A 26,918-nucleotide genomic window follows, 5' to 3' on the forward strand; every position below is an offset into this window, starting at 1 on the left:
AGAGAAATGAAGACGTGGTCGTAGGTCTTGTCGACCTGTATAGAGCATTTCGCAATGTAAAATAGTGCAAGAAGTTCCAAATTCAGAAAAGAAAACTAGGATATGAATAATAAACATTACGTACAAGAAACAAGATGTAACAGTAAGAATGGAAGACCAAAATAAAGTGCCCCAATTAACAAAGGGGTAAGAAAGGCATTTAGTCTTCCACCCTTGCCGGTCAATCGACACATCGAAGAAGCAATTACGAAAATCAAAGATTTGCAACATTGGGGGTTAAAATTGATGGTGAAAGATTATCAGTGAAAAGAGTCGCTGGTGACATTGCCATGCGCCGTGAAAATGAGTTATTACTGATGAGTGCACAATATGGATTGGGGGTAAACTGAAGAAAGACGAAAGTAACAAGAAGTAGCAGAAATAAGAATAGGAGGAAGTTTAAAATCAAAATTGGTGATCACTAAGTAAACGAAGTTAAGGAATTCTGCTACCTTGGAAGGAAAATAAGCCATGGACAAAGCAAGAAAGACATAAAAAGCAGACTAGTACAATCAAAGAGTTTATCCAAGCCCAAAAGAGTTATACTGCTTTAAAACATTGACTTTAGTCTGAGGAAAAAATTTCTCAAAATTTATGTATTATGGAGTAGAAGAGCATCGAAGTCTCTTTGAGATGTTGTCATACAGGAAATTTTGAAAAATTTGGTGGTCTCATTATATATAGAATGAGGAGATTCCCGATAGAATCGGCAATAAAAGGAACGTACCTAAACACACTGATAGCAAGAGAGGACTGGATGGTAGCGCATGTGTTAAGGCATCAGAGAATAACTTCCATGGCTCTAGGGGGAGGTGTAAGCGAAAACCTGTAGAGGAAAACAGTGATTGGAATACGAGTAGTCAACAAATAGGTGAGAACATTAAGGTCAAGTGGTACTGTAAGATGAAGAGGTTGGCACAGGGCAGAAACTGGCGAGATGACTGGTTACCCGAAAAAAGGGTTGATTTCCGTAAAAGACGATATTCTGGGTTCTAATACCGGGTCCAGCACACAGTTTCAGTCAGCCATGAAATTTCAAGTTTCCATTGCTAGTGATATGCTCCAAGATTCGCTGTTATTTTAGAAAAAAAGCTTTCCCCGTTGAATGCAACTTACCGATGTCTGTGTATTGAAAGTTTAGTAATCAGAGTGGTTTTATCTGTTCTGAATATCTTAGTTATGTAGTCTGAAGCTGGTCTTCAGACTTACTGGAAAAGCACTTAATTGGCACATAGGAGGACTTAGTTGTGAAATTAAACCTCAGAATAAACAACGTGATCATCATTTCCTTTGGGCCTTGGTCAGCAGTGTGATTATGGATGTGGCGGTGTTAGTTGCAGAGGGTGGCCGGATGCCCTTCCTGTCGCACCCATTCAGGAGGTCATCGACAGCATCAATATTAGGACACTTCAGCGGGTCATGCAAAATTTCGCTGTTAGTCAGCGCACGTAATCGGCAATAATGGCAGGCATATCGGACAAGTCATAACCTAAATGCGAATATCTGTAGTGACGTTTACATGTTTGTAACTAATTTACGTTTTTTTTTCGTATAATCCAATAATTGTCACCCTATAAATGGTAGTGCAGTCGCACTGCATACGACTTGATTTTATATTACACATTTCACAGCAACGTAGATAAAAAACAAAACAAATTTTCAGTAATATTTAATTATTTTTGGCGTGCTGAAGACATAATGTAATTTTTATCAGTACAAACTGTCGGTGTATGGAGAGACGGAGGCAGTTTCACCGATTTTCGCATTCAAGTTGCCGCGTAATCGTGACTTATTTAGATGCATAATCCGAAAAGGCTTTCACACACATATGTTATCGATATATTTAGTCAAGTTGGCAAACTAATTATGGAAACGTGGGTATTCCACCTGAGGATAAGGAATGCAGACGTCGTGTGCAACTTTAACGTTCTACAATGTGATTACCTTTTTAGAAGGATCCTCAACAAATCAGAAACGAAGCTATTTCTCACCTCGCAATGTATTATTGTGGGCAGTGGGCGGTCTAGTTCACTTTAAACGCGAGGCATGTAATTTATCATCTGTACACTAATTTCCGTTCCTGATCTCCATAAATACAACAGTGCGTTTTACCAGGTGTAGAAGTATGAAACCGGAATTTCCCTATAGATTGTGCTAACCGTCAGTGTAGGGCTCGTGAGACCGCGTCTGCAGCACCATCTGCTTCTTGTAACGGCTGACGACGAATGTCAACACACAGTAATCGGTACCCGTTTCAAACTTGTAAACATGTCGATTTCTGTACCTAGGAACTACCACTTGTGAAATGCTGCTCGACACATACAAAAGAAAGTCGTTTCTCCATAGGATAGTGACAGGCGACGAAAAATGGATATATTTTGAGAATCCTGAGTCGTAAATCATGGGTGAATCAAAACAAACCATCGACATCCGCTGCAAGATCTATTCGCTTTGGAAAGAAGACAATGATCTGGGTTTGGTGGGATCTACTATGAGCTGGTAAAACTTGGTGACACCATTAACACTGACCGCTACCAACAGCAAATGATCGATTTAAATCGACATTATGTAAGAAACGACCGTAATATGGAAAAAGGCGACACAAAGTCATATTGCTCCATGATAACACCCCATCCCATACAGCAAAACGGCCCAGGGAAAACGATCCAGGATTCAGTAGGGAAATACTAGGGCATGCGGCTTATTCTTGAGACTTGGCCCCGTCCAATTATCATCTGTTTGCATCACTGGGACACGCTGTCACTAAAAAAGGCTTCCATTCATATGAAAATGAACGAGAAAGGCTCGCTGACTGGTTCGCTTCAAAAGAAGAACTTTTTTTTCTGAGTGGCATTCATAGCCCGCCAGAGAGGAGGGAGAAATGTACGAGGATTGGAACTTAAAATAGTGGCAACTATTTATTCACAACCGATGCTAAAGAGTTACATGTTTGCACCAGTTACTGTCCGAACATAGTCACCAACGTTGTGTTGAACCCATCACCAGTTATGTGGAAGGCGTAGTATACCGTTAGATGATGCGAATGGAGCGGTCCAAAGTTATGGTGATTCTCGTGTGCGACTATGATGGTGTTATCCTAACGCATTACGTTCCTCCACGGCAGACCGTCATTGCACAGTATTACTGTTCGGTTTTGGAGCATCCAAAGAAGCGGCGACACTTTCTGCGCAATCCTCCCATCATTTTGCACGACCATGCGCGGGCGTATACAGCGCAGGCTGTGGCTGCCCTGTTCGGTCGATGGGACTGGGAAGTACTGTACCATCCACCATACTCCCCAGACTTAAGTCCTCATGACTTTGATTTGATTCCGAAGATGAAGGAACCACTTCCTGGCATTCGCTTCAGAACTGTTCCAGAGATTCGACAGCCAGTAGACCGCTCCATTGGCACCATCAACAGAACAGGCTCTGCTAACGGTATACTACGCCTTCCACATCGCTGGCAACGGGCTCTACACAACGCTGGTGACTATTTTTGAAGGAGAGTAACAGGTCCAAACATGTAACTCTTTAGCATCGGTTGTTACTAAATAGTTGCCACAATTTAAATTCCAGCCCTTGTGCAAATAGGAAGGGAGATTATTTTGAATAAATATTTTTTATCACTTTCAAACTAAAGGGGTGTAAATGTTGCTACTAAATTTCGGTTTCATACTTCTACACCTGGGAAATGCAAAAATCGTTCCAGGCATGTCCCTTGCCTTAACCAACGTACTCTCCATGCTCATTGTTCAGTTCCAGCGAAAACTGTTGCAACAGACAGTGGAATAATGTGTCCGCCTTAAAAAATTCATTTCAGTTTCTTCACGTGCCCCATGCCTACAAATTTAGCACAAAGTGTTTCTTGATATACACAACAATGAACCCTGTCTGTCGATCTTTGTAATTTTTTGCTTTTTCAAACACTTTCCGTGTGGTGTTGTCACCTCGTTTCACAGTAATTCTGCACAACACGTCAATTGTGCAAGTAAATATAGATGTTGAGAATTCTCACCCCACTCTTTTGTCAATCGCATTAATTTTTAAAGACTTGTGGCGATAGATCTCTAGACTGCCCCTTTTTGTGCAAACAGCCACTGCACCTGTGAACGTCTGTCACACCACCAGCAAAAAGCGCTGCTTAGCGCTGACACCAAGATTGTGCCGAACTGAAGGGAGACTTTCCGACCGAAAAATGCCGCACGGCTATGCCAAATGAAATGTGGCGCAATACGAGAACTTCCGGGAAGTACCAAGGAAAGCCGAGACGGGCTGAGCCTCTGCCGTACATGGACCGTGCACTGTGCCCTCGCGCCAAACGGCATGCGGTTCCCGGCTGCAGTATAGAACTCGCACATGGCGGTTATGCACCACCATACCATCACCGACGTACGGCATGGCATTGAAGCGGTGTGAATGTGCCAGTCGTCTGTGTGGAGTCAGTGCAGTAAAACGTGCTGATAGGCAGATGTGTCACAATGGAAGACAGTAACTACCGTGTGCCCACGACATTACAACGACTGGAGGAGCGCGGCTGTCAGGCAGGGCCCAAGAGGATGTATTACCACTCGGTTTCATGTAGCACTGCGTAGGAATAATGGTGTTTCAAAATATCCTTACCCTGCAAAGACACGAGGCGGGTATCACATCAAGTCAATGAAAATACGTTCTGAACTCTGTAAGTAGGCTGTTAAGGTTTTTATGTTGGTAACGCCATGTAGCGCTCTGTATGAAAATCACTGGCTGTGCTGTGTGCAATCTGTGGGTGGTTGGCATTGTTGGAATGTTCGCCATTGTAGTGTTGGGCAGTTGGATGTTAACAGCGCGTAGTGTTGCGCAGTTGGAGGTGAGCCGCCAGCAGTGGTGGATGTGGGGAGAGAAATGGCGGAGTTGTGAGACCGGATGATCTGGACGTGTGTGCATCAGAGAAAGTAAATTTGGAAGGCTGGATGTCATGAACTGCTATATATATTATGACTTTTGAACACTATTAAGGTAAATACATTGTTAGTTCTCTGTCAAAATCTTTCATTTGCTAACTATGCCTATCAGAAGTTAGTGCCTTCAATAGTTTGAATCTTTTATTTAGCTGACATTAGTGGCGCTCGCTGTATTGCAGTAGTTCGAGTAACGAAGATTTTTGTGAGGTAAGTGATTCGTGGAAGATATAGGTTAATGTTAGCCAGGGCCATTCTTTTGTAGGGATTATTGAAAGTCAGATTCCGTTGCACTAAAAATATTGTGTGTCAGTTTAGTGTTGATCAGAATAGGTAAAGAGCGAAATGTCAGTACGTTCAGTTCATCTCAGCTGTTTGAAAATCAAATAATGTAAGAGGTTTATCAGCACAGTAATTTATTAATTTTTCTAAGGGGACGTTTCAACTCAATGCAAGCACGTCGCAGTCAGTATTCCAGCGAAAATTATGGACGCAAGTGCGTGACAATGCACGTTTCGAGTCGAGTACCTCGCAGAAGAGCATTGGCCGCAACGGGAAATAAAGCTCCACGTCTTCATTGGGTGTGCAGTGTGGTCCGAACAGTTGCGATTTCGCCTCTTTTCAAATGATGCAAGGCGTGGAACGCGCAGACGGACTAAAGAGGTGCTTAACCAATAGTGTGTGGAGAGAGCAATTCTCGCGGTACATGATTCTGTAATGTTTTAGGAGTGTTATGCGTACCATAATTCTGTCTCCTGTCACCGTGACCATTGGCCAGGATTTGCAATGTAGGCTTTTGATTTAAGATTCTCGATGACCAAGTATCGTTCGTTCTGAGGAAACACCCGTCCTCTTAGATAACAGCCGTCTTACAGGGATACTCTCATATATTAGTGGTTTGACGAAAAGTCAGGCACCATTTTGTATCTCAGCTAACTCGTTAAATTACTCAGTCTTAGCCCTGTAGCAAATATTTGTGATTATTTGTAACAGGGTTTGAAACGTACCTGGTGACACCATCCGTGTTTTGTAGCTCCACGGGAAGTAATTCATGAGTGGCTTCATCTGGATGTGACACAAGCTCTCTGGACCTTGGATGAATCATTACAAGCGTCATCTAATACCACGTAATTCTACCGCTGGACTTGATAACCGCCGGGAATCGGCTAGGTACTGACTTGACAAGGTTGTGTAGGCACATCGCGTCCAGGTTAAGCCACTCGCTGACGATTTTATCGCGCAGCTCCATCGAACTTGGGAGTGCCGATGTCGGCGTCTTACCTGCTGTTGTAACAAATCACACAGATTTTCCTCAGGGTGTCAGACAGGTGATTTTCAAGGGCAATCGAGGACAGTTCAGAAAACCAGTCGCATTTCCAGTCCGATGAAATTCATTGTTGTCGTCTTTAAGTACCTGTTTAAGCAATGGCCTCCTGCGAGATGATTGACTCCATATGTTCATTGCATGCAGTTCCGTCGCAATGGTCTCTCGCTGATAGGTTGGGATGGACCTTCATTCACGGTCTGCAGCAATTCCAATCGGGTTTGGAAGTGAACTTGATTCACACGTCTTGAAAAGCCTCTCTGGTCCATCTCAGTCAGGACCCACTTCCGACGACGATGCTGACGTCGTGTTTCGTGGTTACGTGTGCTGCATCACTGTTTTTAGACCCACTGAACAGTCCTCCGCGAAACACCAGCAGATCCAGCAACGGGCACCGCCATACACGATTTCCCCTTTTTGCCACTTTGTCACATTCTTCCATTTACCGAAGTTTACGTACAATCGACAGGAAGTGCAAAATGGCTAAGCAGGGATGGCTAGAGGACAAATGTAAGGATGTAGAGGCTTGTCTCACTAGGGGTAAGATAGATGCTGCCTTCAGGAAAATTAAAGAGACCTTTGGAGAGAAGAGAACCACTTGTATGAATATCGAGAGCTCAGATGGCAACCCAGTTCTAAGCAAAGAAGGGAAGGCAGAAAGGTGGAAGGAGTACATAGAGGGTTTATACAAGGGCGATGTACTTGACGATAATATTATGGAAATGGAAGAGGATGTAGATGAAGATGAAATGGGAGATAAGATACTGCGTGAAGAGTTTGACAGAGCACTGAAAGACCTGAGTCGAAACAAGGCCCCGGGAGTAGACAACATTCCATTAGAACTACTGATGGCCTTGGGGGAGCCAGTCACGACAAAACTCTACCATCTGGTGAGCAAGATGTATGAGACAGGCGAAATACCCACAGACTTCAAGAAGAATATAATAATTCCAATCCCAAAGAAAGCAGGTGTTGACAGATGTGAAAATTACCGAACTATCAGTTTAATAAGTCACAGCTGCAAAATGCTAACGCGAATTCTTTACAGACGAATGGAAAAACGTAGAAGCAGACCTCGGGGAAGATCAGTTTGGATTCCGTAGAAATGTTGGAACACGTGAGGCAATATTAACCTTACGAGTTATCTTAGAAGAAAGATTAAGAAAAGGCAAACCTACGTTTCTAGCATTTGTAGACTTAGAGAAAGCTTTTGACAACGTTAACTGGAATACTCTCTTTCAAATTCTGAAGGTGGCAGGGGTAAAATACAGGGAGCGAAAGGCTATTTACAATTTGTACAGAAACCAGATGGCAGTTATAAGAGTCGAGGGGCATGAAAGGGAAGCAGTGGTTGGGAAAGGAGTGAGACAGGGTTGTAGCCTCTCCCCGATGTTATTCAATCTGCATATTGAGCAAGCAGTAAATGAAACAAAAGAAAAATTCGGAGTAGGTATTAAAATTCATGGAGAAGAAGTGAAAACTTTGAGGTTCGCCGATGACATTGTAATTCTGTCAGAGACAGCAAAGGACTTGGAAGAGCAGTTGAACGGAATGGACAGTGTCTTGAAAGGAGGATATAAGATGAACATCAACAAAATCAAAACGAGGATAATGGAATGTAGTCAAATTAAATCGGGTGATTCTGAGGGGATTAGATTAGGAAATGAGACACTTAAAGTAGTAAAGGAGTTTTGGTATTTAGGGAGTAAAGTAACTGATGATGGTCGAAGTAAAGAGAATATAAAATGTAGACTGGCAATGGCAAGGAAATCGTTTCTGAAGAAGAGAAATTTGTTAACATCGAGTATAGATTTAAGTGTCAGGAAGTCGTTTCTGAAAGTATTTGTATGGAGTGTAGCCATGTATGGAAGTGAAACATGGACGATAACCAGTTTGGACAAGAAGAGAATAGAAGCTTTCGAAATGTGGTGCTACAGAAGAATGCTGAAGATAAGGTGGGTAGATCACGTAACTAAAGAGGAGGTATTGAATAGGATTGGGGAGAAGAGAAGTTTGTGGCACAACTTGACCAGAAGAAGGGATCGGTTGGTAGGACATGTTTTGAGGCATCAAGGGATCACAAATTTAGCATTGGAGGGCAGCGTGGAGGGTAAAAATCGTAGAGGGAGACCAAGAGATGAATACACTAAGCAGATTCAGAAAGATGTAGGTTGCTGTAGGTACTGGGAGATGAAGAAGCTTGCACAGGATAGAGTAGTATGGAGAGCTGCATCAAACCAGTCTCAGGAATGAAGACCACAAGAACAACAACGTACAATGTCCGCTAGAAACATACATATCTCACTAACCGCCACTGACTTAGTGCGTTCGTGATTTAGCACGTGTCCCGATCGTTGCGCCACTTCTGAAGTATTAACGATTCATCTGTGAGTGAGTGCTGAGGATGAGCTTACTTGACGAAACGTGAAGACTGTGGTCTCCGTTCAACTGACGATATTGTCAAGGCTAGAGCAGGTGTTACTCAGTATAAGCCTAATGTCTCCTGTGGGTGACAAGGCTTTTTATCTAATGAACACATTTTCGACATTTTGTATTTTCAGTGCCACACATTCACGAAAAATTTTCATCACATTCATTCTGATATTATGTCCGCAGATGGTAGGTACGTTCAGTTCCTTCTACCTATAAAGATAACATCAATCTACGATGTCACAAAGTGTCATGATCAAGTCTTAATTGAACCTAACCATAACTCCAGCCCTCCCTAACCCCTTTCTCTATACAGTGCGTCCACTAGCCATCATTTGTGTGATGGTTTATATTCTGCGTCGTTATCTACCGTCATAGGAAAGTAATTAAAACTTCCCATAATGTCGCGGCACGTCTGTTACGCAAGAGCGCGAAATCCAAACACTTGATAGCTCTGTTAATGGGACCTCCGTATAAAAGCAAATCGTTAGAGCTCCACCGGAAGGCCCTTTCCGCTGACTCCATCGCACACGAGGCAAAACACCAACATTACGTTTCTAGCCGTAATGGTTCCATCGAACGCAGTGCAAAGAGAACGCGCAGTCGTACACGATAGCGAGTGCAAGCCGGACAGCCCGGCAGACACCGCACCAGTGTGTATTCAGCGATCATGTTTCCAAAGTTTGCGGTCGTTACGCAAATATGGCGGCAGTCGAATTCGTCTTGTTTGTGCCGGACAAATTGTGGGAATCTCTGCAGGGGCAGCCGTGCGTCAGCGGTCCGGACCTAAAGTAAGCGAGGCGGCCAAATGTCTAACACTGCAGCTGTTACTTCGGCTGCTGAGTAATGCTAAAATTAATGAAGTCAGCTTTCTACCCACTTACAGTCCAATTATACGCTCAACATTCAAGTAAATATTAGGGAAAATGCGAAAACAAGTAAATGTATTTCTAGTGATTACCCTGAACAGTGGGAAATTTGAAACTGACAAACAAAGGAAAATGGTATTTATCTAATTCTAATGCATCAGAATTACCGACAAGCGCACGCATCATAGTGTTACAGGATCAGACAAAGAAACGCGAAATCTTGAAAATTAAATAATTTCAAGAGTGCCTTTTTCTAAAAATAATTATTTATGTCATTTGATAGTAAAAATAATGCCATTTTGGAATGTATCCAGTACAGCAGATGACTACCTTCTCTACGCAAACACTCCTGCAGCCTCTTCGTTACAATGTTCATGGTTTGACGTAACATCTTAACAGGAATTTCGGCAATTGTTTCTCGGATATTGGTTTTCAGTTCTTCCATTGTCGCAGGTCGACTAAGGAACACTTTGTTTTTAAGCTGACCTCCACAAAAGGAAATGATAAGCTAACAGGGGACTTTTACACAGAGTACGCGAAGGAACTTGCCCCCCTTCTTGCAGCGGTGTACCGTAGGTCTCTAGAAGAGCGTAGCGTTCCAAAGGATTGGAAAAGGGCACACGTCATCCCCGTTTTCAAGAAGGGACGTCGAACAGATGTGCAGAACTATAGACCTATATCTCTAACGTCGATCAGTTGTAGAATTTTGGAACACGTATTGTGTTAGAGTATAATGACTTTTCTGGAGACTAGAAATCTACTCTGTAGGAATCAGCATGGGTTTCGAAGAAGACGGTCATGTGAAACCCAGCTCGCGCTATTCGTCCACGAGACTCAGAGGGCCATAGACACGGGTTCACAGGTAGATGCCGTGTTTCTTGACTTCCGCAAGGCGTTCGATACAGTTCCCCACAGTCGTTTAATGAACAAAGTAAGAGCATATGGACTATCAGACCAATTGTGTGATTGGATTGAGGAGTTCCTAGATAACAGGACGCAGCATGTTATTCTCAATGGAGAGAAGTCTTCCGAAGTAAGAGTGATTTCAGGTGTGCCACAGGGGAGTGTCATAGGACCGTTGCTATTCACAATATACATAAATGACCTGGTGGATGACATCGGAAGTTCACTGAGGCTTTTTGCAAATGATGCTCTGGTGTATCGAGAGGTTGTAACAATGGAAAATTATACTGAAATGCAGGAGGATCTGCAGCGAATTGACGCATGGTGCAGGGAATGGCAATTGAATCTCAATGTAGACAAGTGTAATGTGCTGCGAATACACAGAAAGAGAGATCCTTTATCATTTAGCTACAAAATAGCAGGTCAGCAACTGGAAGCAGTTAATACCATAAATTATCTGGGAGTACGCATTAGGAGTGATTTAAAATGGAATGATCATATAATGCTGATGCCAGACTAAGATTCATTGGAAGAATCCTAAGGAAATGCAATCCGAAAACAAAGGAAGTAGGTTACAGTACGCTTGTTCGCCCACTGCTCCAATACTGCTCAGCAGTGTGGGATCCGTACCAGATAGGGTTGATACAAGACATAGAGAAGATCCAACGGAGAGCAGCGCGCTTCGTTACGGGATCATTTAGTAATCGCGAAAGCGTTACGGAGATGATAGATAAACTCCAGTGGAAGACTCTGCAGGAGAGACGCTCAGTAGCTCGGTACGGGCTTTTGTCAAAGTTTCGAGAACATACCTTCACCGAAGAGTCAAGTAGTATATTGCTCCCTCCTACGTATATCTCTGCGAAGAGACCATGAGGATACAATCAGAGAGATTAGAGCCCACACTGAAGCATACCGACAATCCTTCTTTCCACGAACAATACGAGACTGGAATAGAAGGGAGAACCGATAGAGGTACTGAAGGTACCCTCCGCCACACACCGTCAGGTGGCTTGCGGAGTATGGATGTAGATGTAGATGTTGGGGGATTTCTCGAAATTACACGTTCCCCAAAATATTGGCGCACACCAACCATCAATATTCGGTCTGTGTGTGACGTTGATCCACATTGTTCAAACCAGGATGTCAATAATCTGTGGATAGCTCTGTAGTTGATGCACAACAAAACTTTTTAACATTGCAATGTAACTATTTGACACGTCTGTAATCGTATGATCATTCTCGTCCTAAAAAATTAATAATTAATAAATAAAAATAAAAAGACAAAAAAAGAGTGGGACTATCACACCATATGATGACATGGCACAGCACATAGTAATTTTGTTGCAGTGCACTTGACGCTGGTGCAACTCCATAGGATTGTCCTGTGCACAATATTTAGAATTTTTTTTCTTAACAATCCCAGTGATGTGGAAAAGGGCTTCGTCTAACACCTACAGTTTGTTAATAAACTTTTCGTCTTCGTTTATCTTTTGAAACATGACATCACACAACTGTCATTGCATACATGACCGTTGGGTTTCACTTCCTGAAACTTGTATGGATGGTATTGTAAGTCCTGTACTAATTGGTCTGACATAAGCTGTCGCCAGCACACAGGTCGGCGAAGATGAAGAACGAAGCTCAACAGTAGGCACTGGATCCAGTGCACCTATCATGAGACAGGCCAGAGACACACTGAGAGGCAACATGCCGCCCTCTCGACAGCATGTATTTAGGCCGACGCCGCTGACCTGAGGGCTCACTGACTAGACTCACTAGCCCAGTCTGGCGTCTGTCATTCACTTGCAGAGTGGGTATAGTTCACTGCAGGTTCTGACAGTACATAGCGACCAGAATTGAGACTACAGCAAGATTACCGATATTGTCCGAACTATGACTATTACTGATGAGCTTGTACCACAACACATGGACTCTATTCAAGGCAAGTGAATACCCCAAGTGCATGTAAATAAAGAACCGCATTGCTCCATGTGTGCATCTGAGTTGTAGAAAGAAAATACTGGACACCCATAACATCCTCTCCCTTGCTTCCTTGAGGTACAAGAGTCTACACTAATAATATTTGAACATTTGAATTACGCAACTGTAAAGATACTGAATGACGACAGACTGACAGAGGTGAACTTCTTATGACAGAATCTCGAGCAGCTTGGATATTGCTTGGGTACCAAAGGTTCGCAGACGGCCTGGAGGTTTCTTTTCCATTACCGAACCGGTTTCTTGGATATTACTTATCCACGTTTTAGTAGCATGTGCCGATGGAACATGATCGTGGCTTCTTAAATTAAAATGATGGCGAAATACTCTACGAACCCCTTCCACGCTGTCATTGTTCTTGAAAAGTGTTTTGATCACAGACACACATTGCGCAACACTCCAAGCATCAGTGATAACTAATGGCCAGGTGTCGTTCGCAGGCTGGCGTACGTTATCCAATGCTACCTATCGCCCACGTTTACCAACACAAGTTTAAAAATTTATTGTTTTCTATAATCACCTTGTAGGTGTCACAAGTCCTTTTAGATGTAAAACTGACATAGATTTAAAAAATCTTCGATGACCTTCGTTTATTTCTTTGAAGTTGCGTACTTTAAACTAAAAGTTGAGAAATTCTGTAATTTGAAAAATTCAGAACATACTGCATGTGAACCTTCCTCGAATCTAAATACAAAAAAAACAACGCATAGACAGTATAAAAAGATAAATTTCAGAAACGAGATTTTAATGAAATTAAAGAATACTGAAGACATAGGTTGGTTGCACACTCATCATCATCATTTAAGACTGATTATGCGTTTCAGCGTTCAGTCTGGAGCATAGCCCCCCTTATACAGTTCCTCTATGATCCCCTATTCAGTGCTAACATTGGTGCCTCTTCTGATGTTAAACCTATTACTTCAAAATCATTCTTAACCGATTCCAGGTACCTTCTCCTCGGTCTGCCCCGACTCCTCCTACTCTCTACTGCTGAATCCATGAGTCTCTTGGGTAACCTTGCTTCTCCCATGCGTGTAACATGACCCCACCATCTAAGCCTGTTCGCCCTGACTGCTACATCTATAGCGTTCATTCCCAGTTTTTCTTTGATTTCCTCTTTGTGGACACCCTCCTGCCATTGTTCCCATCTACTAGTACCTGCAATCATCCTAGCTACTTTCATATCCATAACCTCAACCTTGTTGATAAGATAACCTGAATCCACCCAGCTTTCGCTCCCGTACAACAAAGTTGGTCGAAAGATTGAACGGTGCACAGATAACTTAGTCTTGGTACTGACTTCCTTCTTGCAGAAGAGAGTAGATCGTAGCTGAGCGCTCACTGCATTAGCTTTCCTACACCTCGCTTCCAGTTCTTTCACTATGTTGCCATCCTGTGAGAATATGCATCCTAAGTACTTGAAACCGTCCACCTGTTCTAACTTTGTTCCTCCTATGTGGCACTCAATCCGTTTATATTTCTTTCCCACTGACATTACTTTCGTTTTGGAGATGCTAATCTTCATACCATAGTCCTCACATTTCTGATCTAGCTCTGAAATATTACTTTGCAAACTTTCAATCGAATCTGCCATGACAACTAAGTCATCCGCATATGCAAGACTGCTTATTTTGTGTTCACATATCTTAATCTCACCGAGCCAGTCTATTGTTTTCAACATATGATCCATAAATAATATGAGCAACAGTGGAGACAGGTTGCAGCCTTGTCTTAGCCCTGAAACTACTCTGAGCCATCAACTCAATTTACCGTCAATTCTAACTGCTGCCTGACTATCCATGTAAAGACCTTTAATTGCTTGCAAAAGTTTGCCTCCTATTCCATAATCTTGTAGAACAGACAATAACTTCCTCCTAGGAACCCGGTCATATGCCTTTTCTAGATCTATAAAGCATAGATACAATTACCTGTTCCACTCATTACACTTCTCCATTATTTGCCGTAAGCTAAAGATCTGGTCCTGACAACCTCTAAGAGGCCTAAACCTACACTGATTTTTATCCAATTGGTCCTCAACTAATACTCGCACTTTCCTTTCAACAATACCTGAGAAGATTTTACCCACAACGCTGATTAAAGAGATACCTCTGTAGTAGTTACAATCTTTTCTGTTTCCATATTTAAAGATTGGTGTGATTACTGCTTTTGTCCAGTCTGATGGAACCTGTCCCGACTCCCAGGCCATTTCAATTATCCTGTGTAGCCACTTAAGACCTGACATTCCACTGTATTTGATGAGTTCCGACTTAATTTCATCCACCTTAGCCGCTTTATTGCACTGCAATCTATTGACCATTTTTTCCACTTCCTCAAATGTGATCCTATTTCCATCATCATTCCTATCCCATTCTACCACGAAATCTGAAACATTACTGATCGCATTTTCACCTACATTGAGCAACTCTTCAAAATATTCCCTCCATCTGCCCAAGGCATCCACAGGATTCACCAGCAGTTTTCCTGACCTGTCCAAAATACTTGTCATTTCCTTCTTACCTCCCTTTCGAAGACTGCTAATTACACTCCAGAATGGTTTTCCAGCAGCTTGACCTATAGTCTCCAACCTGTTTCCAAAGTCTTCCCACGATTTATTCTTGGATGCTGCAATTATCTGTTTGGCTTTGTTTCTTTCTGCAACATAACTTTCTCTGTCTACCTGGGTTCTGGTATGTAGCCATTTTTGATACGCCTTCTTTTTCCTTTTACAGGCTGCCTTGACTGTATCATTCCACCAAGCTGTTTGCTTCATCCTACCTTTACACACTACTGTTCCAAGACAATCTTTAGCCACTTCTAGTACTGTGTCCCTGTACCTTGTCCATTCCTTTTCCAATTACTGTAATTGACTACATTCAACTAACTGGTACCTTTCTGAGATCGCTGTTATGTACTTGTGCCTGATTTCCTTATCCTGAAGTTTCTCCACTCTTATCCTCCTACATATGGCCCTGACCTCCTGCACTTTCGGCCTCACAATCCCAATTTCACTGCAGATTAAATAATGATCAGTGTCATCAAAGAATCCCCTGAATACACGTGTGTCCCTCACAGCCTTCCTGAGTTCCTGATCTGTTATTACATAGTCAATGACAGATCTGGTTCCCCTGCCTTCCCAAGTATACCGGTGAACGTTCTTATGTTTAAAAAAGGAGTTTGTGATTACTAAGCTCATACTGGCACAGAAATCCAAGAGTTGCTGCCCGTTCCTGTTGGCCTCCATATCCTCTTCAAATTTACCCATAACCTTTTCATACCCTTCTGTTCGATTTCCAATCCTGGCGTTAAAATCACCCACGAGCAGAACACTGTCCTTGTCCTTTACTCTAACAACTACGTCACTGTGTACTTGCACACTATAGCGACATAATCTATTGCTTAAAACTGGAGTGGAAGGGGTGGTGGAAAGAGGGGATTGTAGGTGGTGTGCCAATATATAGTACATAAAGGCAGAACGTTAAGGTTGCAGGAGGCAGAATTCGTAACGAAATAAATGAGATATCTGCACAGGCCTCATGGTTGAGGACTGTAAGAGTAATAACACAGTGTTGACACTAAAATTGAGCAAACAGCATCACAAGAGCAAGTAATTTGGAGCTCGGAGTAATTGAGCAGAGTAATGCCGGAGACCGGGCGCAATTTTGTTGCCTCATCGAGGGTTACCAGAACAGCAGTGTTGTCTAATCACAGCTCGCCTTCCTGCCTAAACATTCATACCGAAACTACCTTTGTCCAAATTTCTCAGGTACCGGAAGAACTCTAACGCTAACCATACAGAAGCAACTCATTTTGCAGAGATCTAGAAATAATAAGTGACAGCAAGATTTCCGTGCAAATGTTACTGAGGACAACGGAATTTATTTCGAAACTTAGACTTTGGCAAAGCTACCAATCGTCGTATTCTTATTGCTACGGGTGTGGGCCTATGATACCTAAAGAACGCGCTCTGCATAGTGTGGAGGAAGGTGAAGGTGCCGAAGTGAGTGCTGGTAACGTGACGGGACAGATTCGTTGCTTGGGCGCTGTTTTCGTGCACGGAGCCTTGAGTCGTCTTGACCACATCATCTCGTGGTTCTGTGCTTATCCTGGATGACTCTCGTTCGCGGGGCCCAGGGCTCGATTACTGGCGGTGTCGAGGCATTAGGTGTGTGTGTGTGTGTGTGTGTGTGTGTGTGTGTGTGTGTGTGAGTGTGTGTGAGTGTGTGTGTGTGTTGTGTGTGTGTGTGTGTGAGTGTGTGTGTGTATGTGTGTGTGTGTGTGTGTGTGTGTGTGTGTGTGCGAAGTGGCGTGAAATAACGTTAGCAACAGGTGGCCGAATTCCCGAGAAGAGGGTTGCCGGTCAAGTATGCCAAATGCACATTCCATTTCACCATATCAAACACATCGGAATTGAAATCGTGCTGCACGTTGACGGTAGCGTAATGGGATTAAGATCGAGTGATTTTGAGGACCACTCGAGGTACGGTTATGTATGTAACAGTTTGTCAAACCAGGCACTTACTGCATGCGGCCCTGTGAACACGTTTGTTATCATCTTGGAAGACGTGGGTGTCTACAGCACATTAATAATGAAGATGTAGAACACAGAGCTGCGTTTCTTGTCGAAATAAACAGCTTGTTTCTGTTCGTGGTAATATCACTGAATGGATCCAGGTCATGGTACGATGAACAAGCCCAAAATTACAGACTCACTTCTAGCCTGAACTACTCCCTGCACACTAGCATGTGTGAACAACTGTAAACCAACTTCCTTCCACAGACGAAATGTATTGAGACTGTCACTGACTACAGGTATGGATCAGTTACGTAAATTTATCCGTTTTATGAGTACATAGAATTCTTCGAAAACTGCGACTGTATTGTAAATTTATGAAATAATTTCCATTGATTCAGCCACTTTTCACCATTACTTAATTATCACGATGAGTTTCGGCAGCATGCTGCCAACATCAGGTGCTTTCCATGTACATATACATTACAGTAATCAAATGTGTAATTAGGTTCATCTGCTATGCATGCCATGCCAGTGAGGTTATGCGTCGAAATGCAATCCTCCACAGAAAGATACAAACTTTATTGTTTTGGACAGCAACTGATCTGCATGTTTTCATCATTAAGTTAGTGCATTTACCTACATTTTTGATAGATGTTTAACTGACTGACACACAGCGCACAGTGACAAATACATCACAGCTTAACACTCCCTCATACATATGTTTACATCAGTCCAAAGAGTCTTAACTGCCAAGATCAAATAGATTCAGTTGCTAAGATACCAATACACTGAGGTGACATCAGTCACGGAATAGCACACATACGCATAGCCTTAGTGACGCTTACACGAGGTATAAAAGGGCACTGCACTAGCGGAGATGTCATTTGTACTCAGGTGATTCAAGTGAGAAGGTTTCCGACGTGATTATGTCTGCACGACGGAAATTAACAGACTTGGGACGTAGAATGGTAATTGGAGCTAGACACACAGAACGTTCCATTTCGAAAATCGTTAGGGTATTCAATGTTCCAAAATCTGCTGTGTCAAGAGTGTGCCGAGACTACCAAGTTTCAGGCAATATCTCTCACCAAGGACCACGCAGAGGCCGACGGCCTTCACCTAACGACCGAGGGCAGCGGCATCTGCGTAGAAATGTCAGTGCTAATAGATTCTGCTACACTGCGTGAAATAACCGCAAAAACGGATAGTATTCGTACGACGAACGTATCCCTTAGGACAGTGCAGCAGAATTTGTCGTTAATACGGTATGGCAGCTGAAAACTGACGTGAGTGAGTTTGGTAACAGCATGAGTTCGCCTACAGCCTCTCTCCAGAGCTCGTAATCATTTCAGTTGGACCCCAGACAACTGGAAAACTGTGGGTTTCTCAGACAGGCCCTGATTTCAGTTGGAAGGAACTGCTGGTAGGGTTAGAGTGTGGCGCAGAGCCCACAAAGACATGGACCCAGGTTGTCAACAACGCACTGTACAAGCTGGCGGTGGTTCCATAATGCTGTGTGCAACATGGAATATACTGAGTTCTTCAGGTCCAATTGAACCGACAATTGGCTGGAAATGGTTATGTTCGGCTACTTGGAGACCACATGCAGCCATTCATGGACTTCAGGTTCCCAAAAAACGATGGAATTTTCATGGATGACAATGCGCCCTGTCACCGGGCCACAACTGTTCGCGATTGGTGTGAAGAACATTCCGGACAGTTCGAGTGAACGATTGGGCCACTCAGGTCCCCCGACATGAATATTGAACATTTATTGGACATTGTGGAGAGGTCAGGTCGAGCACGAAACTCTGCACCGGCAACACTTTAGCAATTATGAATGCTTATAAAGGCAGCATAGCTCTCTATTTCCGCAGGGGACTTCCAGTGTCTTGCTGAGACAGTGTCACGATGAGTTGCTGCAGTAACCCGGATAAATGAGATCCGACTCGATATTGGGATGCGTCACATGGCTTTTGTCACCACAGTATATACAGTGAAGATGAAAAAACTACAGTGGTTTCAGGACCATGGATACTATCGCGTCGTAATGGAAACGCGTTCCTTTGTGGGATGAACTGCGTTTCTTGTTTACAACAGGTCGATGGTCGTGCAAGAAAGAGCCTTCATATAAGCGAACGACTGCTAAAAGCATGCACCGAGCTATGGACGCAGTCTGGTGAAAGCAGTGGTATGCCATGGGTGACATCGACATCGACTTCCACGGGCGCTGGGTTGGAAATCTGAGGCATCACGCCAGCTATGCACTACGTTAACATCATCGCAGACCACCTGCGTCCCTTCATGTGTGACGTTACCCCACCGGTGATGTCTTCCAACGGGATACCTGTCAGTGTCACAAGGCTTAAACCGTGCTACAGTGATTTGGAGCGGGATACCTCTGGAAACCTAGTAGTTCTTGGGACGCAGAATCGCGTTCAGCAGCTGGACAAACACCATGTTAAGCAGTTGCTCAAATTGTCTTCATTCAACAGCGCAGCTCTTTGTCTGATATTTGAAGCTGACGAGCTCTTCTATACGACTGAGTCGACAGCATGAGTAGCAAATGTGCTGCTAAGTAAAATCTACATTTTCGGTGAATAAGAAGACACTTTGCGATCTCTCCAAGGTCTTACAGTGTGTAACATAGTCTTATGAAAAACAGAAGTTCTATGGAACTGATGGCTTTACACATAAATGTTTTCACTCATACTTCACAAACGGAATTCGAAAGGTTGTGCTGAATAATTCAGACAATATCGGAAAGATACAAAATTTTAGCGACTGGGGTAAAATCACAAACAGAGTCCCACACGATTCAATTGTGGGTCCACTCCCATTCCTTAAATATTTGAATGACCTTCCACTTAACATTCAGGAAACAAAATTGGTACTTTTCCAGGCGATACTTGTATTATAATAAATTCAATTACAGAGAAAGATATAGAAGAGTTAGTAAATGATTTTTCCAAAAGATTATTAAGTGGTTTTTTGAAAACGGACCATCCCAAAATTTTTTAAAAACACAATATATTCATTTCTGTACAACAAATACATTCATACCAACAACTAATGCGGCAAATGTGTAGGAGTCAGTAAGCAGGACTGAATGCTCCAAACTTTTGGATGTCAGTACTGATGAAAATTTGAAATGGAAGAAGCATATTACTGGGCTTGCAAAGCAATTAAGTTCACCAACTGTGGCTCTTCGTATAATTGCCAATCTGGGAAACAAACGTATCTACCTCCCCACATATTTTTCGTATTTGCACTCAGTAACGTCGTACGGAATAATTTCATGGGGTAACTTATCACTTAGAAAGATAGTGTTGGCTGCACAAAAGCAAGCAGCAATAATAATTTGTGGTGTTTAGCCACGGATGTCATGCTGGTGCCTCTTCAGTGACCTGTCACAACACGTATTGTCCTTAATGGAATTCATCATAAATTGCCTATCACATTATACAAGATCAGTGATACTACTACCAAGAGGTTCAAAGACCTTTATTATCCAACATTAAAGCCGTCAGTGGTTCAGTTAGGAGTTCAATACGCATCAATAAAAATCTTTAATCATTATCTTGGTAACATAAAACGTCTGACAGGTAGCAAAGTATTATTCCATTCCACCTCAGCGAACGGAGATAACGCATCTTCGTGGAAAATGTATTTCCAGAACTGCTGGAAGGTATACCTATGAATGTTAGACGAAGGATGTACTCCCAGCACGGTGTGGCGGTAGCCCATTTCACCGTATCTGTGAGGAATCATCAGAGAGGCGCCTTCGGGAATCGATTGGTCGGCCCATGTGGCCCTATGGCTAAGCCACGCAGGTCGTCTAACATTATGTGTATGGATTTCTACGTCTGGAGGCGTATGAGGCAGCTAATGTTTGAAACCATTGCGGAAACGGAAGACCTCGTCGGTAGAATTGCTGTGGCTGCTGGTACCATGGTCCACATGCCAGGAATTTCGAACGGACACGACAGTCTCTCACCCGAAGATTTACTGGGCGCATACAGGCCAATGATCACACATTTGAGCAGTGTCGATGAACTGCATTGCTGTAATTAGCATTCTAAACTACTTTTTCTGTAAATCGTCCCTAGCATCATAAACTGCTGTCAAGGATCACAGTTGCCCTAACTAAATATTTTTGTGTTCCATCTCCTGTTTTAATTTGAACGAATAGTTTCGGAACCCCCTCCATGTGCATGCTCAGCCATCGTGTGTCGAGTGTTAACACAGTATACAGGCGACAGAACATAAATGTGCGGGAATTCTAGCGTCGGCTGCACACGTTTCGAGATTCTCTCAGTAAGTACTAGCGACAGGTAAAACGACGCCACTTGTAGCACAAGAAGTGGTTTTACGATTGCAAACGGTTTTTCAGTGTGACGTAAATGTCACCATCAGCAGTTTATCGGCTAGCCGCCTGCGTTGTATTGTTTCACTGAAACTTCCCCTTAGAAAAATTAATTAATTACTGTGCAGATAACCTTTTACATTATTTGATTTTCAAACAGCTGAGTAAAACTGAACGTACTCAGACATTTCCCTCTTTACCTATTCTGATCAACACTAAACTGACACAATATTTTTAGCGCAACGCAATCTGACTTTCAAAAATCCCTACAAAAGAACGGCCCTGACTAACATTAACCTATACGTTTCACAAATCACTTACCTCACAAAAATCTTCGTTACTCAAGCTACTGCAATACAGCTAGCGCCACTACTGCCAGCTAAATAAAAAACTTAAACTACTGAAGGCACTAACTACTGATAGGCATAGTTAGCAAATGAAAGATTTTGATAGAGAACAAACAATGTATTTACCTTAATAGTGTTCAAAAGTCATTATATACACTGCTGGCCACCGTAAATGCAACACCAAGAAAGACAAAAGGTAGCACAACAAAATTTATTTTGTAGATAACATGTTGACCAAGTATCAAATGATTACGTTTACAGACGTCTGTGACATATGGTTTCTGCCAGAATCAGTAGCCAGAGTAGCCGCCATTGTTGGAGATCACCGCTGCCACACGTCTCGGCATTGAGTCAAAGAGACGTTGGATGTGTTCCTGGGGTACAGCAGCCCAAGCAGCTTCCACACGTTGCCAAAGATCATCTGGTGTGGCAGCTGGGGATGTAATCTGGGTCACTCGTTGAGCAACCATGGGCCACATGTTTTCTATTGGCGAAAGATCCGGAGAGCGAGCCGGCCAGGGAAGCACTTCAATCTGGTTATTGACGAAGAACCTTTGGACAATGTGTGCCACGTGTGGTCGCGCATTATCCTGTTGAAATATGGCTGTGGCCGAGCCCTGAAGGTAAGGAAGGACAACTGGCTCCAGCACCTCGGATATGTAGCGCCGGCTATTTAAAGTACCGGCAATGCGTATTAGAGGCGTGCGAGAATAATATCCAATACCGCCCCATACCATAATACCCGGTGCAAGACCAGTGTGGCGGTGCATAATGCAGCTGTCCAGCATCCTCTCTCCACGGTGTCTCCACACTCGAATCCGACCATCGTGGTGCTGCAAACAGAAGTGTGCCTCGTCAGTAAAGACAACGTCATTCCATTCTGCCGTCCACATCCGTCTGTCAACACACCATTGGCGACGGAGACGTCTGTGGTTCTGCGTCAATGGTACACGAAGCAATGGACGTCTTGCCGACAGACCACTCTGCTGTAAACGGCGTCGAATGGTACGCGCAGACACTGGATGATGCGTTACAGACGCAATGTGCTGTGCTATGGTTCGGGATGTCACTGAGTGATCCGTCACTACCATGCGCACAATTTGCCTATCAGCACGTGCAGTGGTGCACCGAGGTGAATGCGATCGACCACGTCGGTCCGTCGTACCCTCCTGCATCCAACGGTCACATATCCGCATTACAGTTTTTTGGTTTCGTCCAACACGACTAGCGATTTCTCTGTATGATAATCCACAATCTCGGTAAGCCACTATCCTTCCTCTGTCGAACTCGGATACTTGATCAAACGATGTTCGCTGTTGTCTACGAGGCATAACTGATCGTCTTGTGAAACAACCACAAGGTAAACACACGTGCCGAACATACACTCGTCGAAATCGCCAAGCCTTAAATGGCGCTATGAGGTGGCGCCACAGGCGCGCGTGATGTGCGTCTGCGCTGAAATTCTAATCAGTTGCATATCTCATCGCTGCAAACCCATGGTGTAAATTTCACTTGATTCGGATGCTTCCTTCAGGGTGTTGCATTTACGGTGGCCAGCAGTGTATATAGCAGTTCATGACATCCAGTCTTACAAATTTCAAAACTCCGCCACTTCTCTCCCCACATCCACCATTGCTGGCGGCTCACCTCCAACTGCGCAATGCTACGCGCTGTTAACATCCAGCTGCCCAACACTACAATAGCCAACAACAATGCAAACCAGCCACAGACTGCACACAGCACAGCCAATGATTTTCATACAGAGCGCTATGTGGCGTTACCAATAAAAAACCTAAACAGCCTACTTACATCACTATATTTGAAAATGTGTAAACGCGTGCTGTCTGACAAGGAAATAGAATGCATTCTCACTGAAAGTGATGGTGAAAGTGAGCTTTCTCTTACTTTGTCTGAAACTGAGGACACCATGCCTGTTGACTCTCGCCTTCGACATTACAGGACCGGAAAACCGTTTTTCTGGTCGCATATCTTCAAAGTACGACAGACAGCGATAACAAAGATGACGCGGCCCCAAAAGAACGGAATCTTGTAAACAGTGACACAAAGAATAGCAAGTTTGTGAAAAAATTTAAGTGGCACGGGAAGGAGCTACATACTAGGGTTCATCATTGTGATACTGTACACTCAGACGTGACTCGTAGACTTTTGGAAAACCCTAGTGCGTTAACAGTTCTTCAGTCATTGTTCGCGGAGGAATTAATCTTAGTTATTTGTAGAGGAGACCAATAGTTACGACACTTAGACACAGTTCAGAGTACTACTGGTAAATAGAAAAGCCATTTGAAGGCCTGGAGAAATAAACATATAAGAGATGCATTGTTCCCTGATAATATCTCTGTTAATAGCAAGACTAAAAACTGATGAAGTTTGAATGTTGGTCAAATTACTCTCCCTTCATAACTCTGATTTTCAGTGAAATAATGTTTCGTGGCAGATATTTATTATTTCTTATTTCTGTAGGCTGCATTTCTGGAACAACAATGTTTCTGTTTAAGATGACTGGTTGTATGAACTCACAGTTGTTTTATACGTGAGAGAGAAGTTGCATATAGCACTCACTGCATTACAAAATGTTAGAATTGACTTAAGTCTCCTGTTATTCAAGGGATGCTTGGCTCCCAAACAATATGTCATTTTGGTATAAAAATGAAAAAAGTAGTTGTACTGGACATTTTGGTTTATATTGGTGCAACGTGTGACGTAGTAGTCAATAAGGAATATTTGTGAATTACTGGCAATATTGTGACACGTCTGGGGCCTTTTTTAGGAAGGGAGAGCACGCTATATGTGGGCAATTGGTACAAAAACCCATCTCTTTTCCACTCGTTGAATGAAAGAAGTACAAATGCAATAGCAACAATTCGCAATAACAGAAAACGTAAGCAAACTTTGAGCGAAACTATAAAAAGAAGATATGGAATTTAGTTTAGCACACACAATGATGGCTTTATAGTGGAATGACAAAAGAGGTGTATGTAGTTTGACAGTATACGATACATCTGAAAAGAAATCAGCTGCAAAATAAGTCACCAAACTAATACCGAAAAATTTAAACCAATCTGTGTGTTGATTTTGAAACTATAGGTGCGGTGGAGGAATATGACGTGGTGCTCAGCCCGACGGAATGTGTTCGTAAAACACAGAAATGGTACAGGAAACTCATTATTTTACTCGTTAGACATGTGTGTGCGCCTGGGTACAGTATGTTCAAAAAAGTGCTGAATATTTTGAGAGGTGGTAGTACCCATCGAAACACGGAAACTAAGTACAGCGAACCTGGATTCGGAAACGCATATTTTCTGAAATACGTCCAGTAAGCATGGACCCGGAAATGCATACTTTCTGCGATAAACCTGTGTTTAGAGGAGGTGATCAACGTGGCGTCCATTCTTGACAATGCACCCCTCTGCCCTCCGGCTTAAGGAATGACGCATCCTTTGAAGTATACCCAGCTGTTGTTGTACCTACTGACACACATTGAACAAGCGACCCTGTAGTGTTCGTACATCGTTGATTGGCCTAGCGTTTTGTTCTTCAATTCCTTCAACTGTCCCTTTAAACGAAACTCTAGGGGAATGAGGTCTGGGAAACGAGTAGACCAAGGTGTGCCGCCCTCCTCCCCCCCCCCTTTCCCCTTTCCGAACCCGACCAGCCTAGCGGTTTTGAAATGTCTGGCTCACGTGTTCAGTCACATTGGGACGAAAGTGTGTTGTTGCACCATCATGCATGAGTTACATTTACATTTTTTGCTGCAATGAAATGGCCTCCAGCAAGGTAGGCAATACATTAATGAGGAAGTCTAGATAACTTTTGTGGTAGCTGTTCTGGCCCTATTAATCCATCGCCAAATAAGCCTGCCCATATGTTGACTGAGAATCGGTGTTGACGCCCTCTCTCCTTGTTACTTGCGGATTTGTTACTTACGAAGCTGACACCCAAAAGATAAACTTCAATCGCCAAATATCATCTGTCTGACTCGTGAGATTTCCGAGACATGCCATCAAGAAAGGAAAGCATCAGGAGGTCATCGATCAGAGGATAATTCGTTGTGGCTGCTCGAAACGCATTTACTCATTAAACATCACAAATGAGTAAGGATATCCATTGTGCGTAACAAGAACAAAAAGAAAAAAAAAAACAGTGTGATGTGGGACGGTGTGTTATGCCTTGTTTTGATAGGGTATGTTAGCCGGCCGCTGTGGTCGAGCGGCTCTAGGCGCTTCAGTACGGATCCCCGCTGCTGCTACGGTCGCAGATTCGAATCTTGCCTCGGGCATGGATGTGTGTGGTGTCCTTAGGTTAGTTACGTTTAAGTAGTTCTAAGTCTGGGGGACTGATCACCTCAGATGTTAAGTCGCATAGTGCTTAGAACCATTTGACAGGGTATGTTAGGGATGGTAAAAACCAACCGATACCAATATTTTAATCCTGAATAGCCGGTATTTTTCAGTATTTGTTCGGTCTGGGTCGTAACAGATGTCTCTTACATTGCTAATAACCCAGTTAAAACTGAAACATTAATGAGCCATAGCAGTTGTGTTGAAATTCTTGATTTTTAAATGAATCTTTTCTTAAAAGGCGTGTAGTTTTTATTTGTAAAACTTGAATTGCTTTGAAATATTGCTTTACAATATGAAATGGGAAAATCCATCAGTGCTGTTTTAACAGCAGTGAAAACAGAAACGAGCAAAAAACACGTGAGATAAGAAGTGGTGAAGCAATGCCGAAACAGTAACTTGTTACCTTGGGTGTGGCCTATTGGATGGTACGAATGTATATGCAGTGCGCGAGACTTGCCCCGACCTGGTCTATATCGTAATTTCTTCCTCTTGTCGTCGTACATCAGTTGTAGTACAGAATGCCACCATCCCTAATCAAGCAGTATATTTACGAAGGGCGGTGTCAGTGAAGCTCAATGTTCCACTTGCTTAAAAAGATTAAGAACGGGAGGAGCCACCACAGATGGCGAAGTCATATGAGGATAACACTTAAAACTTCACAGTTAATTCATAGTTGAGACTAAACAGAGGAAACAGCTAATGTGTTACTTGTATCTACATAATATGCCTATTTCTGCTTGTAACCCTAGAAAACGGACAACTTACCAGTCTTCACCGTTTTACACTGACTAATCGCAATATACAAATAGTGATTTGATCCTCTAATACA

Source organism: Schistocerca serialis, chromosome 5 (genome assembly GCF_023864345.2).
Source record: "Schistocerca serialis cubense isolate TAMUIC-IGC-003099 chromosome 5, iqSchSeri2.2, whole genome shotgun sequence".
Lineage (NCBI taxonomy): Eukaryota > Metazoa > Arthropoda > Insecta > Orthoptera > Acrididae > Schistocerca > Schistocerca serialis.